Here is a 13,901-nt window from a genome sequence, read left to right as displayed (position 1 = left end):
CAATGTTTTTGTGTTATGGCATATTCTATTATAAGGTGTGCATTTAATTGAATTGATTATTTATATAGCGCCTATACACAATGGGCCTATACACAATGGGCCTCATTACGACTTTGGAGGTAGCCATGGTGCTATTGGCGCCATGGCTGCCTCCAAAATCGGATCCGGGTCCGGGTTCCCTGAATGGGGAATTACGGGGCCATTCCCAGTTTGGAGGGCCCGGTAATTCCTCCTACTGGGAACCCGGGCCCGGACCTTCCCCAATTACCATTTGAGCCCCCATAGGGCTCAATGGGAATGGGTGCGGGAGCTAACAATGGGCCGATTACGACCGGCTCATTGTTAGCTCCCTTGTCCCCTCGCGGGACCCGCTGTGGACGTCTGGTAAGACCAGACGTCCACATCGGGTCCCGCGAGGGGGCCTCGTAATATTGCAGAATGGTGTTAACGGGTCCGCCTCCATTAGCGACACCCGTTAACCCATTCCGCAATACTTATAATGAGGCCCAATGTGTTTCATAGCGCTTCAAGGCAGGGAGGGAACAGGGGAGAATACAGTTTAGTTTAGTTTAGTTTAGTTTGTTTATTGTGACAGTGACATACTTACAGCCCTTGATACATTTATAATGTAAAATTAACTATCATAATCAGCCTGGCGACATTTCAAATAGTCCAAGAGCTTATGGCAATGATAAGGATGGAAGGGGGTGGGAAGGAGAATGAGACAGACAAGCAGCTACATTACTATGCCTGACGACAATTGAGGTAGTTCCGGAATTTAACAATAGGTGGGGGTAGGGGGCTGGAGTAACGGGAGAAGGAGAAGAACAAAAACAAGCAACTATCCTACTAGGCCTGATGACCTTTCGGATAGTGCTAGAAGGGGAGAGAGAGGAGAAAACAAATGATGGAGAGGGAGGGTGGGGAGAGGAGACAAAAAAGCTGCTATCAAACAGGTCAGGAGACATTAGTGATAGAGTAAGAGCTATTGACAATGATAAGGAAGGGAGGGGGCTGAGAAGAAGAATGAGACAGACAAGCAGCTACATTACCAGGCCTGATGACAATGTAGGTAGTGCAGGAATTTAACAATAGGTGGGGGTGGGGGTTGGAGTAAAGGGAGAAGGAGAAGAACAAAACAAGCGACTATCTGACTAAGCCTGATGACATTTCGGATGGTGTTGGAGGGGAGGGGGGAAGAAAACAAGTACAGGAAGGGGGAGGAGACAAACATTTGATGCTATCATACTAGGTCAGGGACAATTCTGATAGAGTAAGTGCAGTAAGGAGGGAGGGAGAAGGAGAAGGGAGAAGAGGAAAGAGCAGAGAATAAAACAGTGAAAAAGAGTAGAGAAGCAGAGAGGAGAGCGAATACAGTTGCAGATGTCAGTAAAACACATAATGCTGCAGAGAACAGAAAATGCAAGCAAGGATTGCAAGGAGCAAGGATACATATTGTTGGTACCTTTTTGCAGATGTGTTGCAAAATAAAAAAGAGAGAAACAACAAATCTGGCCCCACCCAGATAGTGTTAGATTATTTATTAAAGGGCAGGGTAAAATAATCAGCATCACTTGGTAGTGCACAGGAAAAACATGACTCTAAGCAATGTCTACGTCTTATACATATGAGGAGTTGGTTGTTCCAGATCTGTAGAATTGCGGGTGTCCTGGCTGCGGCATTCGGGTTTAAGCTGTGTACAAGACCCCATTGGTGGGTACTGAAGCAGCAGGAGCTATCAATGTTGCATGCAGGGGGCTAGCTTATCAAAAGAATCAACAAACAATATCTCCTTCACTCTACTGATGCGATAAGTGCTGCTCTTCAGGCACTTTGCCCGATATCACAGGACTGAATGCAAAAGAACCTATGCTATAGAAATGACGAAAGACCTGAAATTACATTTGAACAACTGGCCTTGATATTGACACAAAGACAACCTCAGGCCATATTGCAGATAGTCTGTGCTGGTGCAAGTGAACATTTACATGGTATTAGCACTGTGGCAAACAATGCTCTCGTACCATATTCTTTCAATGCATTTTGCAACAGTGCAATGTTTGTTCTTGTACGAATACAGAATGGTGTTAACAATAGGTCAAATATTGTTCTGATACAAGAAGGCATCGAAAGAACATTTCTTCGGCACAAGGGCAATTCTTGCCCAAGTATTAATATGGTGCAAAAGTTAACTCTCACTAGTGAAAAGTTTCTTTAATGAGATCCGAGCAATTATCTAGAGAAACAAATAACTATCACAAAACTTCACAAACCAGGAAACAAATGCTAACTTCTTAACCAATAAGAAATCTCAGAATACAACTGAACATGTAGAGCTACTTAAACACCAATAAGGTATAAAAATACACATGTATTGTCACTTATAACTTTAAAAAGAGGAGTACACAAAAGGGTCCCAAAACACACTGCGCCAAAATTACAAGAGTTTGAATACAGTAATGTATTTATTTGGAAAAGGACCGTCAGCCTGACACGAGTTTCGAGCCCAACTGGCTCTTCATCTGAGGCCGATGATACACAATCAAATATCGAATATGCAATATTAACACATATTGAACCCAAATAAAAAATAGGATGCATTTATGAAAGCCATGACATCATGTTTGGTGGCACAAGGAGCAACGAGTCAAACAAAAGGCAATTAAAGGATTCAATTGAAAGTGACATTTTTAACATAACATAGGCAAACATTCAAGCATATTTATGCATATGTAATGAAAAAGGTGATCCATGCAAATTCCAAAGGAAAAACAAAGAAGAAGAGGGAATAATAAGACAAAAAGAGACAAAAAATAACAATAAAATAAATAAAATGCACTATGTTTTATCCCTACTGTGTAATTGCAGTCTAAATATTACATGATTGCCTCGTTGTCTCCTGATATTGTATTTAATTGCCTCATCTTGATTGTGCAACTGTAGGTTCTAACTGTACAGGACAGCGCAATCTTTTGTACATTTTTCTGTCAAGTTCACGTCAATTCGGCGCCACATTAGTTTGAGTTCCTTTTATTTTTTGGCCTTTCCAATACATTTTTTTCTCACACATACTAACTCAGGCTATATTAGCTACCTTTCCATTTTTGGTCCATTCACCTTGTTACTTCAATCCTATCAGAACTCTTTTCTGATTCTTGAACCCCTTTTTTCCTCCTTTATATTTGCGGTATTGTCTATGTTTCATAATTTGCTTTATGCGCACTCATCATTAGCTAATCCATTCGTCTAACTCTAGTTTCCTTTCCTAATGTACTAGGCATGCCCTTGCATCCACCCTTATTTCCTTAGTACTCAGTTACCTCACCCAAGATGGCGCCCTGTTTCTAGTCATCATTGTCTTGCAGATCCGTAATGTCTAGCCTTTCATCCACCTTCAGACCTTGTTTTTAAATGACTCTCCAGCTCGCGTAACGCACTTGAGCCTAATCCTGTTGTTTTCTGTCCCGCGCCCAGGTAAGATGTATTGGCTACGATCCCTGCGGCTGCAGAACACGGACTCCTTTACCCTTATCTTTGCTCCCGTTTGTTTCCAGTTAATAATAGCTTCTCCTTAACATTTTGGCTAAATAGTATATACCTTTATTTCTTTAGTGCTAAACTTAATTCATTTTTGTAATTCTTCAATTCAACTCTCTAACCCTGTCCGTGAATCCCAGGTTGCTTAATTTGGTGATAGTGCTTTTTCGTTTTCTTTTTACATTCAGCCTCTGCCGCATCTGCGAAGCATAAGAGGTATGTTTTTACACATACATTATTTTTGCATATTACTCCAAGCCTCTCATTCCTCATTGGTGCAATTAATAATTTGGTTATACTTTGTTCTCTTTGAAGTACTTACAGGACATGTATGCCCTCATGACTTGAAATACCGACTTCAATAACAAGGTACACTCCTTGCCAACTGGCTTCCAAATTTTACTGCCACTTGGCACAAAATGTCATTGATCGCGCTGTTCTCTCATTCTCATCATTAATGCTTTGTTCTTTTTTGTCTCTTTTTGTCTTATTATTCCCTCTTCTTCTTTGTTTTTCCTTTGGAATTTGCGTGAATCACCTTTTTTTCATCAGATATACATAAATATGCTTGAATGTTTGCCTATGTTATGTTAATAATGTCACTTTCAATTGAATCCTTTAATTGCCTTTTTGTTTAACTCGCTGCTCCTTGTGCCACCAAACATGATGTCATGGCTTTCATAAATGCATCCTATTTTTTATTTAGGTTCAATATGTGTTAATATTGCATATCCGATATTTGATTGTGTATCATCAGCCTCAGATGAAGATCCAGTTGGGCTCGATACAGGTGTCAGGCTGACTATCCTTTTCCAAATAAATACATTACTGTATTCAAACTCTTGCAATTTTGGCACAGCGTGTTTTGGGACCCTTTTGTGCACTCCTCTTGTAACGTGGCAATGAATGGGCAGTACACCCACACTCCCCAGACACCCGCTGCCTTTGCCTTTTGCTACTCTATGTACAAGCGTGGTGGACACCCTTGATTTTTTCTGCCATTTCTTCCCTCTGACTTTAAAAAGACTCACAACTAGTATAATACACACACAATATACCCACCATGACAGCAACCTGTTTTACCTTAAGGAGAAACCAATAGAAAACACATGAGATGGTACCCCCTGAAGAATGTCCAGCATATAATAGCAAAGAGAACAGAAACATGTACATGTAGGGGTAAAAATGCAAAACTGGTTTGAGCTGTATTGAGACAGAGGACTATGGATTGAGAAAAAGTTGATGAAGTTACAAATCCCAAGTGGAAAAGATGCTAATGAAATCATTAACTGTTCAAGTTTATTCGGCAACTATGTGTGAATAGATGAATTGATGTACCTATGGTGGATATATTGTGTGTTTATTAGACTAGTTTTGAGTCTTTTTAATGTGTACCTGTAACAGAGCCTCAATGACCCCGGGTCGTATGCATGCTATACAAATGAAATAAATAAATATAAGTGACAATACATTTTACATTTTTTTATGCTGTTCATGTTTAAGTAGTTTTATATGTTGAGTTGTATTTCAAGACTTCTTATCGGGTAAGAAGTTAACATTTGTTTCCTGGTTTTTGAAGTTTTCTGATAGCAACATCCGAGTTGTAACCGGGTTTCCTTAATTCTGGAATCCCTCCTATAATTAGAGAATATTAAAAAAATAACTGTCATGGTGCATTGATGCCTGCTTGAATGCACACATCCAGCCAACATACATGGTAAAGAAAGTATTGGTTTGAAACAGAGATTTGGTGGGGGCGGGGTGGGGTAGCAGTAGGCAACTTGTGGGCTCCATCAAATAAACATAGAACTGCAATTATCTGTGGGCCTCATCATTACGATTTTGGTGACACGTTTCTGGGATTAAATCGCCATATGAACCCACTGATGTCAAAGAACCTTTGTAAGAAGTCTGACACACACTGCGCCGAAACCTAGCAACTTACTGAAGGACCAGACCTATGTAAGTAACCACCCAACTGATTGCAACAGAGCAGAACACTGCACCTCTACCGCCCACCATTGCACTGTGGGAGCACTGAGAGGCCTCTGGAGACCCTCTAAGAAGCTCATCCTGCCATGAAGTCAGAGACACTACAGACACCACAACTTTATATACATGCTGGGCTTCTGAGGCAGAACGTGCAAGGCAAGTAGGGCACTTCAGAACATTGGGGTCCGATTTTAGTCCCATACGCTTTGCAGCTGGGACTGAATTAATCAGTTCTGAACTGACCAGCCATATAGGCACATGGTCTGCCATTCTCCTCTGGGATCGCAGGGAGGAGCTGTAAGGAAAGGACACAGGCACACCTAACATCACACACACGCAAACTGCCACTGCTCCAGAGACAGAAGGAAATAACATAATGAAAAGACAAACCCAAGAGAAATGTTGGTGGCCAGGCAAGCTATCGGAAGTGGAATTTCTGGATATTTTCTGACAACCACGCTAAAGGAGTAACAAAAATAGGAAATTATGAAACACACCTGTAAGTGCAGTTAAAATGCACCAGTAAGTATGCATAAAAGTAGCGTTGGACATGTAGGTCCATTCGAAACCTTGTGACCCAGAACAGGTTTGCATCGTGGTAGCCATGAATTACAGCTCAAAATGAGTACAATATGGGTAGAAGGGTAGGATGTGTCCCCATCGAACCCGTGTGTACATTTTATGTTTTGAAGGTAGTGCTCCTGTGAAGGATTGGCTGTAGAGAACTGGAAAGTAATGTCTTTGATAGCAGCACAACCGTTCACACCGATCACCAATAGAAATGGACTATGCACTTGAGGCTGCCAACAAGGACACAAAATCTTAGAGTGTGCAATGAAGTGGACAGCTATCATTTGGTATTTGAACAGAAACAAACGTCTCATTTCCCAAAGGTGTCTGAAGAAATTTCCAGACTCCAATATCTTATGATCACCGCCCACATGGAGCCTACAATAGCGTGCATGGATCCGTAACCCTGCGATAAAACAATGATTTATCCAGCTGAGCAATGATAATGAGCAATTGGATATATATACATAAAATATATATATTCAAGGAAAAAACGTTAGTTGCAGGGACGTTAAGGTGAGCAATACATTGTAACAAAACCTATGAAATTCAAGGAAAAAAACTTTAGTTGCAGGGGTGTTAAAGTGAGAACCTAATGCAACAAACCCCCTGAAATTCAGGTAATGGCCCCTTAACTTCAAGCCCCGCTGTTGAGCAGCATATGACCACAATGATGACATCACCGATGACATCACTAATGACTTTATCTACGACATACACAAATGTGGGATGCTATTTAAAGATTACTTTTACTTTGTACAGTGTGTGTTTTATTTCAATTTTAACAAGTTAATCACTTACAAAAGACACACAGAAAGAAATAAACATCTATGGACATGTTTTCAAGCAAATGCTGAATTTTAAAACTTAATTTCGTTTCTATACATACATAAATTTAGAGCAATGATCTCCTTTTTTTCAATACCCATGTATGGAAATCTTAAACGAAAATATTGTTTTAAAGCACTTCTCATGTCATTTAGAAAATGATACGTGTACACATCTTTCTTACAGTAAAACAATTCAGTATTTACATATGTTTATTTTAAAATGTAGTAAATAATTAGGGTTCAAAATGTGTTGCTTTTTATTTATTTCTACTAATTTGTTTTGTAAATGTATTTACAGATTACATTATATTGAACATGTCTTAGATATATTTTGCCACAAATAGGAAAACTCTAAGTAGTACACTTTTTATAATTCAGATATCATCTTTTACCAAAGTACTACAAAGGAAAGTTTCAGAAGTAGTGATATGATGCATGTGTAGCTGTTTACTGTTGTAAATAATGTACTCGTTGTTATGAAGCATTCTAAAATGCTACTATCACCTGAGTAGAAACGTGTGCGTGGTCTAAATATGGGCAAATACGTACAGTGATCTTATGTCTGATGCCATTAGTTAAATAATCAGTGATGTCATATATGATACTATTAGCCATGTCACCAATGATGCCATCAGTGATGCCATCAGAGATGTCATCAGTGATGTGATTGATGATGTCATAGATGATGCAATTAGGGGTGTCACAGTGGTGTCAACTGTGATGTCATCATTGTGGTCATAGGCTGCACACCAGGGGGTGCTAAATTAAGGGGGCTTTAGCTGAATTACAAGCGTTTTATTGTGTTAAATTCATACCTTAATGTCCCTGCAAATAATGTTTCTTCCTTGAATTTCAAAGGTTTTGTTACAATGTATTGCTCACCTTAACGTCCATGCAACTAAAGTTTTTTCCTTGAATTTCAAGGGTTTGTTATTCCATTGTTGTTTTCCTGCAATTGGCTACAGCCTACGGCTGTGCCCACTGTATATTTTAGAACACTACCAGACCACTAGCCATGGCTGGTGGGCATGGCCTTCAGCCGTGCCCACTGTCTATTTTAGAACACTACCAAACCATTAGCTATGGCCAGTGGGCACGGCCACTCTATATTTGAAAACACTTTGCTCAAAAATGTTCATCAATCACAAACTGTTTTTGACCTGTTTTGACAGTGTTATTGTTATGTATAAAGGATTGCAGACTTTCAGAACTCAAAATGTTATTAGGTAATGCGCAGTGAGATTAAATAATTTGCCAAGGATCACACACTTTGGTTAAGCAGCGTGCTACCAGCCCCTTGTTTTATGACAAGTCTCTTGGTGACTGGTGTGATACATCACACAACCCCAACTAACTGCATTTAGGCAGCACGGAAAAGGTAAAAAAATGACCGGTTGCAAGAATCAAATATTCCCAGGTACTTTTGAGTGTAACTGATGCGAAATTAATGATGCATTTATGATGTCTTTTACTTGTTTATATTGTGATGCTGGTTTTTCATTCTGGTGTTAGTTGCATTGTGTCCATACACACAGGCATAACTTCTCACCATCTGAATATGGGCTTCCTATAAAGTCCAGTTACCTTACAGTCCCGGAACCTGAGTTAGGCACTCTTGCACGGTTTGGGAAGCGGACGTGGGGTGCCGTGACCATGTGGTCAGATGCCCCCATGTTCCACATTCCCTGCTGTGCTTAAACATTGTCCATCCTAGTCTGTAGTGCATACCACGTCCCCGACTAGGGAAATGTGGACAGCACACACAGTATCGACCGCTATATGTGGTATTCACAACTTACATGGACATAACGAGATCACTTGAAGTAGGCGATCGCTCATCACAGGGAATATAATTTTTTACATTGTCTGGTCCAGACGATGCACAAACACATGCAGAGAGAGCCAATTGTTACTGGGGCAACAGGTGGACGATGCTCGACAATCCTAGATGATGGGTGGCACGGCTCGTGCGTTGATACGCATGTGCTGGGTGTCTATGACAACCTATATAGAGGCCACTTACAAGCGGCCCCACATTCGGGAGATAGCCTTTGACGATATGGTATGTTATTTGTTATTTTGCATTTATATAGCGCCTTGTATACCATTGGTATGGTCTGAAGGCGCTGGTAGGTTGAACGCCCTTGAGAACCGAAGTTCAGATCACTAGAGAGAGTAGAGGGAGTCAACGGTGCGTGTGGGCACCGGGTATGTGTGCAGCTGGTGCGGTATTCGTGTAATAGCTGCTTCTTAGCGGTAGGTGTGGTGGTTGAGAGATCAGGAGTATGTGTTTGTTCTGGCAGGATTTATCCAGACCGAGTGTGGCTGCGTTAGGCCTGAGGAGAACGCCTGGCTGGGGGTATGTAACCATCACTGTTTACTTAGAATGATGTGTAGTATGCGGCGGATGTTGGTATAAGAACAGTTATACCGAATGGTGTCATAGTATCTCTGCGTTCTAGTTGAGTGGTGGTGTAGAGGGGAGAGTAAGCGTGGTGGGTTATATGCTTTTTCAAAACGTTCTCTGCATTCCAAACCATACAATATACGTCACACAATTCTATGCGCTCCAGCCCGTTCCATGCACTCCTACCCACTCCATGCATCCTTATCTGCTCCAGACACTCTGGTTCGCTCGACACAGTCGCGCACTCCAGTCCACGCTGCGCGCTCCAGTCTGCCCCGCGCGCTCCAGTCCGTCCCGCGCATGCACTCTTGTCGGCCCAACGCATGCATTCTTGTCTGCCACACGTGCTCCATTTCACTCGTTCCATCCGCTCTACGCATTCAGCTGCTCTACGTACTCATCCGCTCTACGCAACTCGTCCGCACTATCCGACACATCCGTTCCACCCTAGGCACTCGTTCGCTCTAGGCATCCGTTCGCTGCGGCACTCGTCCTCTTTATGCCCTCACACACACTATGCTTTCACCTGTTTTGCTCACTCACCCGCTCTACGCACTCGTCCCCTCTACGCACTCGATGCACTCGTCCCCTTTTCACACAGGTCGCCTCTACGCACTCGCCCCCTCTAGGCACTCTGCCCATCTAGGCACTCTGCCCATCTAGGCACTCATCTCCTTCTACGCACCCCTTTTTTCCATATGCACTCTTCCGATCATATGCCCTCGTCTGCTCTAAATACTTATCGGCCATACATACTAGTCTGTTCTATGGGGTCCTCCACTCTATATGTTCTTCCGCTCAGCTCATCCATCCCGCTCAGCTCATCCATCAGTTCCCCGCACTCATCTGTTCTATGCATTCATCTGCTATGCATGCATTCTGCACTCATCCGTTCTACATGCTTATTCGTTCTGCGCACTCACCCGGTTTATGTAACTCCTCTGCTCTAGGCATTTGTCCGCTTTATCCCCTCATATGCACCATACCTCCATCTGCTCTATGCATTCACCCATCCTACACAATCACGTTCTCCCCGCACTCGCTCGCTCCCCGCACTCGCTCGCTCCCCGCATTCGCTCGTATCTCCCCAGCCCTGAAATCTCTTCACTGGCTCCCAGTTCTGCAAGGATCAAGTTCAAGACCCTTTGCATTGTCCACAATGCTTTCTGGGCCTGCGGCACGCACCACATCGAATGCTCTCTTCCAAAATATCTTCCTTCTCAAGCCCTTCGCTCAGCTACTTACAACTCTCTAAGGGTCAGATGCTTCTCCAGGCAGAGAGTTGGGGTAGAACTCTCTCCTCTGCAGGTACCTCCCTCTGGAATAGCCTCCCTGCCCCTCTCAAACTTGAGCTGGACCACCCAAAGTTCCGGAAACAGCTCAAAGCATTCTTCTTCTCCTCCTCTGCTTTCTCTCTCTCCCTCCCCTGCTGGCCTACCTGACCTACCTGTCTGCTGTACTGACTGGTTGCTTGGCTACCCTCAAAGTCTCACTGAGTCCAGACTCTTTCTTGATCAGTCACTCTTGCACTGCCTCTGGGCCTACAATACACTTAGGGTCTGTAACTGTAACCCTACAGTCCCTTGTTCTCCTTGCACTACCCAGAACCGCACTGCATTTACTCAGAGCATTGCTGCCCTGTTTTTCCCTCCCCTCTCCCTTGCACTTCCCCCTCCCTTCCCCTTCCACTTCTCGTTCTCGCACTTGCACGATCTGAATGCCACAAGGCCTGGTAAGATTGCTTGTCTTGTCCGTCTCTATCTTCCCTGCCTTGTCTTGTCGCGCCTAGAAACACCTGTGTACAGGCGCGTTAAAAATTACTTATATCATATCATTTGATCACAGATGCCCAGAAAAAAATACAATGCCACAGTAAGAAACGGCTAGACTGGCAGCACCCAAATGGTAGTCTAGCCAGGTAATTCACTTAGCAGGACTGCTTTATCAGAAATGCCCAGTTAAAAAAAGTCATACCAAACTGAGGAATGACTAGACTGGCTGCACCAAAATGCCTCTCTAGCCACTAATACCACATATCATGCCTGCTTAGCCTGGACATGGACAGCCATTATGATTTATTGCACAATCCTGCCCCCACCCACACATCCCCTCTCTCTCCCAACCTTACCCCAACCTCCAAAATCAGTTCCTGGGCCCAGAATTACCTCCACGTCCCTCTTCCTTCTCCCAGAGCTTACATATGAGGCTCTTTGCCTCATAGGTAAGTAATGGGATGAGGAAGAGTGGGGCTAGGAGTAATGAAGATTACAGGTAGCTAAGTCAGGCATTACCTCCATGTATTATATGATATGATATGGCATTTATAACGTGCCTATACACAAGTGTTTCAAGGCGCGACGAGGCAAGGGAGGGGAACAGAGGGAAGACAGACAAAGATCCTACTAGGCCAGGTGTCATTCAGATCACCCAAGTGCATGGGAAGAGGAGGGGGGAGACTGCAGGGGGGAGGGGAGAGGACAGTGCAGTACATGGGATACGAAAATAAATAACAATAAGTAAAAGTACGGCCAGCTGGCGGCAAGTGCAAGGGTAATTGCAGACATCAGGTGTCAAGTGCTGGTAGTGGGACTGTCAGGATACAGAACAGTCCCCAAGTGCGGGGTTGCCAGGAGGTCTGTGCAGGAGTGCGACTGGTTGGGGAGGGGACCTGGGCCCGGGATCAGAGGGCAGCCAGGCAGCCAGAGCAGTATCAGTGTCAGTCAGGAAGTCATCTAGGGAGAGGAGGAGAAAAAGCAGACGCAAAGAGAAAGGTTTTGAGGTGTTTCCGGAACCGAAGATGATTCTCCTCAAGTTTAAGGGAGGCAGGAAGGCTGTTCCAGGCGAAGAAACAGATCTGCCACCAACTCGTTGCTTGGAGAAGCGACTGACCCTGAGGGAGTTTGAGGCAGATGAGCGAAGGGCTCGAGAAGGAAGGTATTTAGAAAGAGAGAGTTGAAGGTATTTAGGCCCCAGGACCCAGAAGGCCTTGTGGACGATGCAGAGGGTTTTGAACTTAATCCTCGCAGCCACTGGGAGCCAGTGCAGAGATTTCAGTCCTGGAGAGATATGAACCCTGGGCTTGAGGCCAAGGACAAGTCTCGCAGTGCTGTTCTGGATAAGTTGCAGAGGACGGAGAGGAGAAGCAGGCAGATTTAGCAAGAGGCTGTTGCAATAGTCTAGCCTAGAGAGAACCAGAGCTCTGGAGACAGTGAGCTTCTGGGGGAAGGAGAGGAAAGGAAGAATACCTCTGAGAAGGTGCAGTTGGTAGTGTGACATCTTAGAGACGTCAGAGATGTGAGAAGAGAAGGAGAGTATAGAGTCAAAGATGACCCCAAGGTTTTTAGCCTGAGAGGTGGGAGCAGGAAGAGGGCCCAGAGAGGCAGGCCAGAGAGCTACAGGAAAGGAGGGAGCGGGTGTGCCCATGAGGAGAATCTCAGTCTTACTGGCATTAAGGCAGAGGTCATTGGCGGCACACCATTCCTGGATAGCAGACAGACAGTCAGAGTTACCTCTACCTCATCCCAGTACTTGTGCATGAGACAGAGTGCCTTATACACAACTACTGTCTCATACTCTGGGATGAGGAAGAATAGGGCTAGGAGTAATGAGTAATCAAGGCATTAAATTAAACACAAGTATTGGTGCAACACCATTGAGTTGACTGGGATTCAGCACTCTCCCCCACCACCCACAGACATTTTGGGCTATGTTGACTCGACCTGGCTGACCTTCAGAGCAGTTGGCAGACAGAACATGACACAGATGTTAAATGGCACCTGGGTTTTGCTGTTAACAAGAGCCCAGCTATTACAAACCTAAAGCATTCCACTGTTAGTACCTGCATTCAAATGCCACATTTTTTAGGCAATCGAAATAGTGATGTGGGTTTAATACTTGCATGTCAGGGGAGTGATTGGAAGAGTAGAGAGGGAACAGGAGAACACTCATTCTCACAGCAGTCCATAAGTGGATGCTTTCAGTCTTAAAGGAGAGAGTTAACTGCTTGTAACATTGAAGCTGCACTAGAATAGTCTCTTTATAATGCATAAAGAAATTAGATGCCCCCAAACAAATACGTCTGCCCCTCCCCACCACCCATGAAGTTAGCACCTCTCCCAAGATTTGAAGGGTTAGCCCCCCGAAATGTAGGTTTTGTTGTACCCCTAAACGCAAACACACACACACCATTCACCATATACACACACGCACACCCAGCCATCCATACATTTAAGTGTGCACTCTTTCACCATATAGGCACACCCAGGCAGCCATTCATACATTTAAGTGTGCACCCTTTCACCATACATGCAAACACTCAGGCACCCAACCATACATTTAAGTGTGCACCCTTTCACCATACACTCACACAGGGAGCCACCTATACTTTTAAGTGTGCACCCTTTCACTATACACTCACACACGCACATGTCATGGGGTTGCGGGGAGACCTAATACTTCAAAAAGAAATTGGGCCTCATTACTACTATGCCAGTCTGGAAACAATGGTGCCGGTAAGCTAACCAGCACCGTCGTTTCCAGACCAGCATATTACAGCTCTGCGGGCG

At 43.9% G+C, this 13,901-nt stretch overlaps 1 protein-coding gene across 1 annotated transcript in view; it reads right to left on the bottom strand.

Moving 5' to 3' along the window:
* LOC138491485 (eotaxin-like) overlaps positions 1–13,901 on the bottom strand; it is a 53,584-nt gene that overhangs the window by 21,010 nt on the left and 18,673 nt on the right. The gene's annotated exons all lie outside the window — the stretch shown is intronic.

This window comes from Ambystoma mexicanum, chromosome 10 (genome assembly GCF_040938575.1).
Source record: "Ambystoma mexicanum isolate Mex_15411 chromosome 10, UKY_AmexF1_1, whole genome shotgun sequence".
NCBI classification, from domain to species: Eukaryota; Metazoa; Chordata; class Amphibia; order Caudata; family Ambystomatidae; genus Ambystoma; species Ambystoma mexicanum.
Note: the sequence above shows the minus strand (reverse complement) of the source record. Positions and strands in the feature narration are given on the sequence as shown.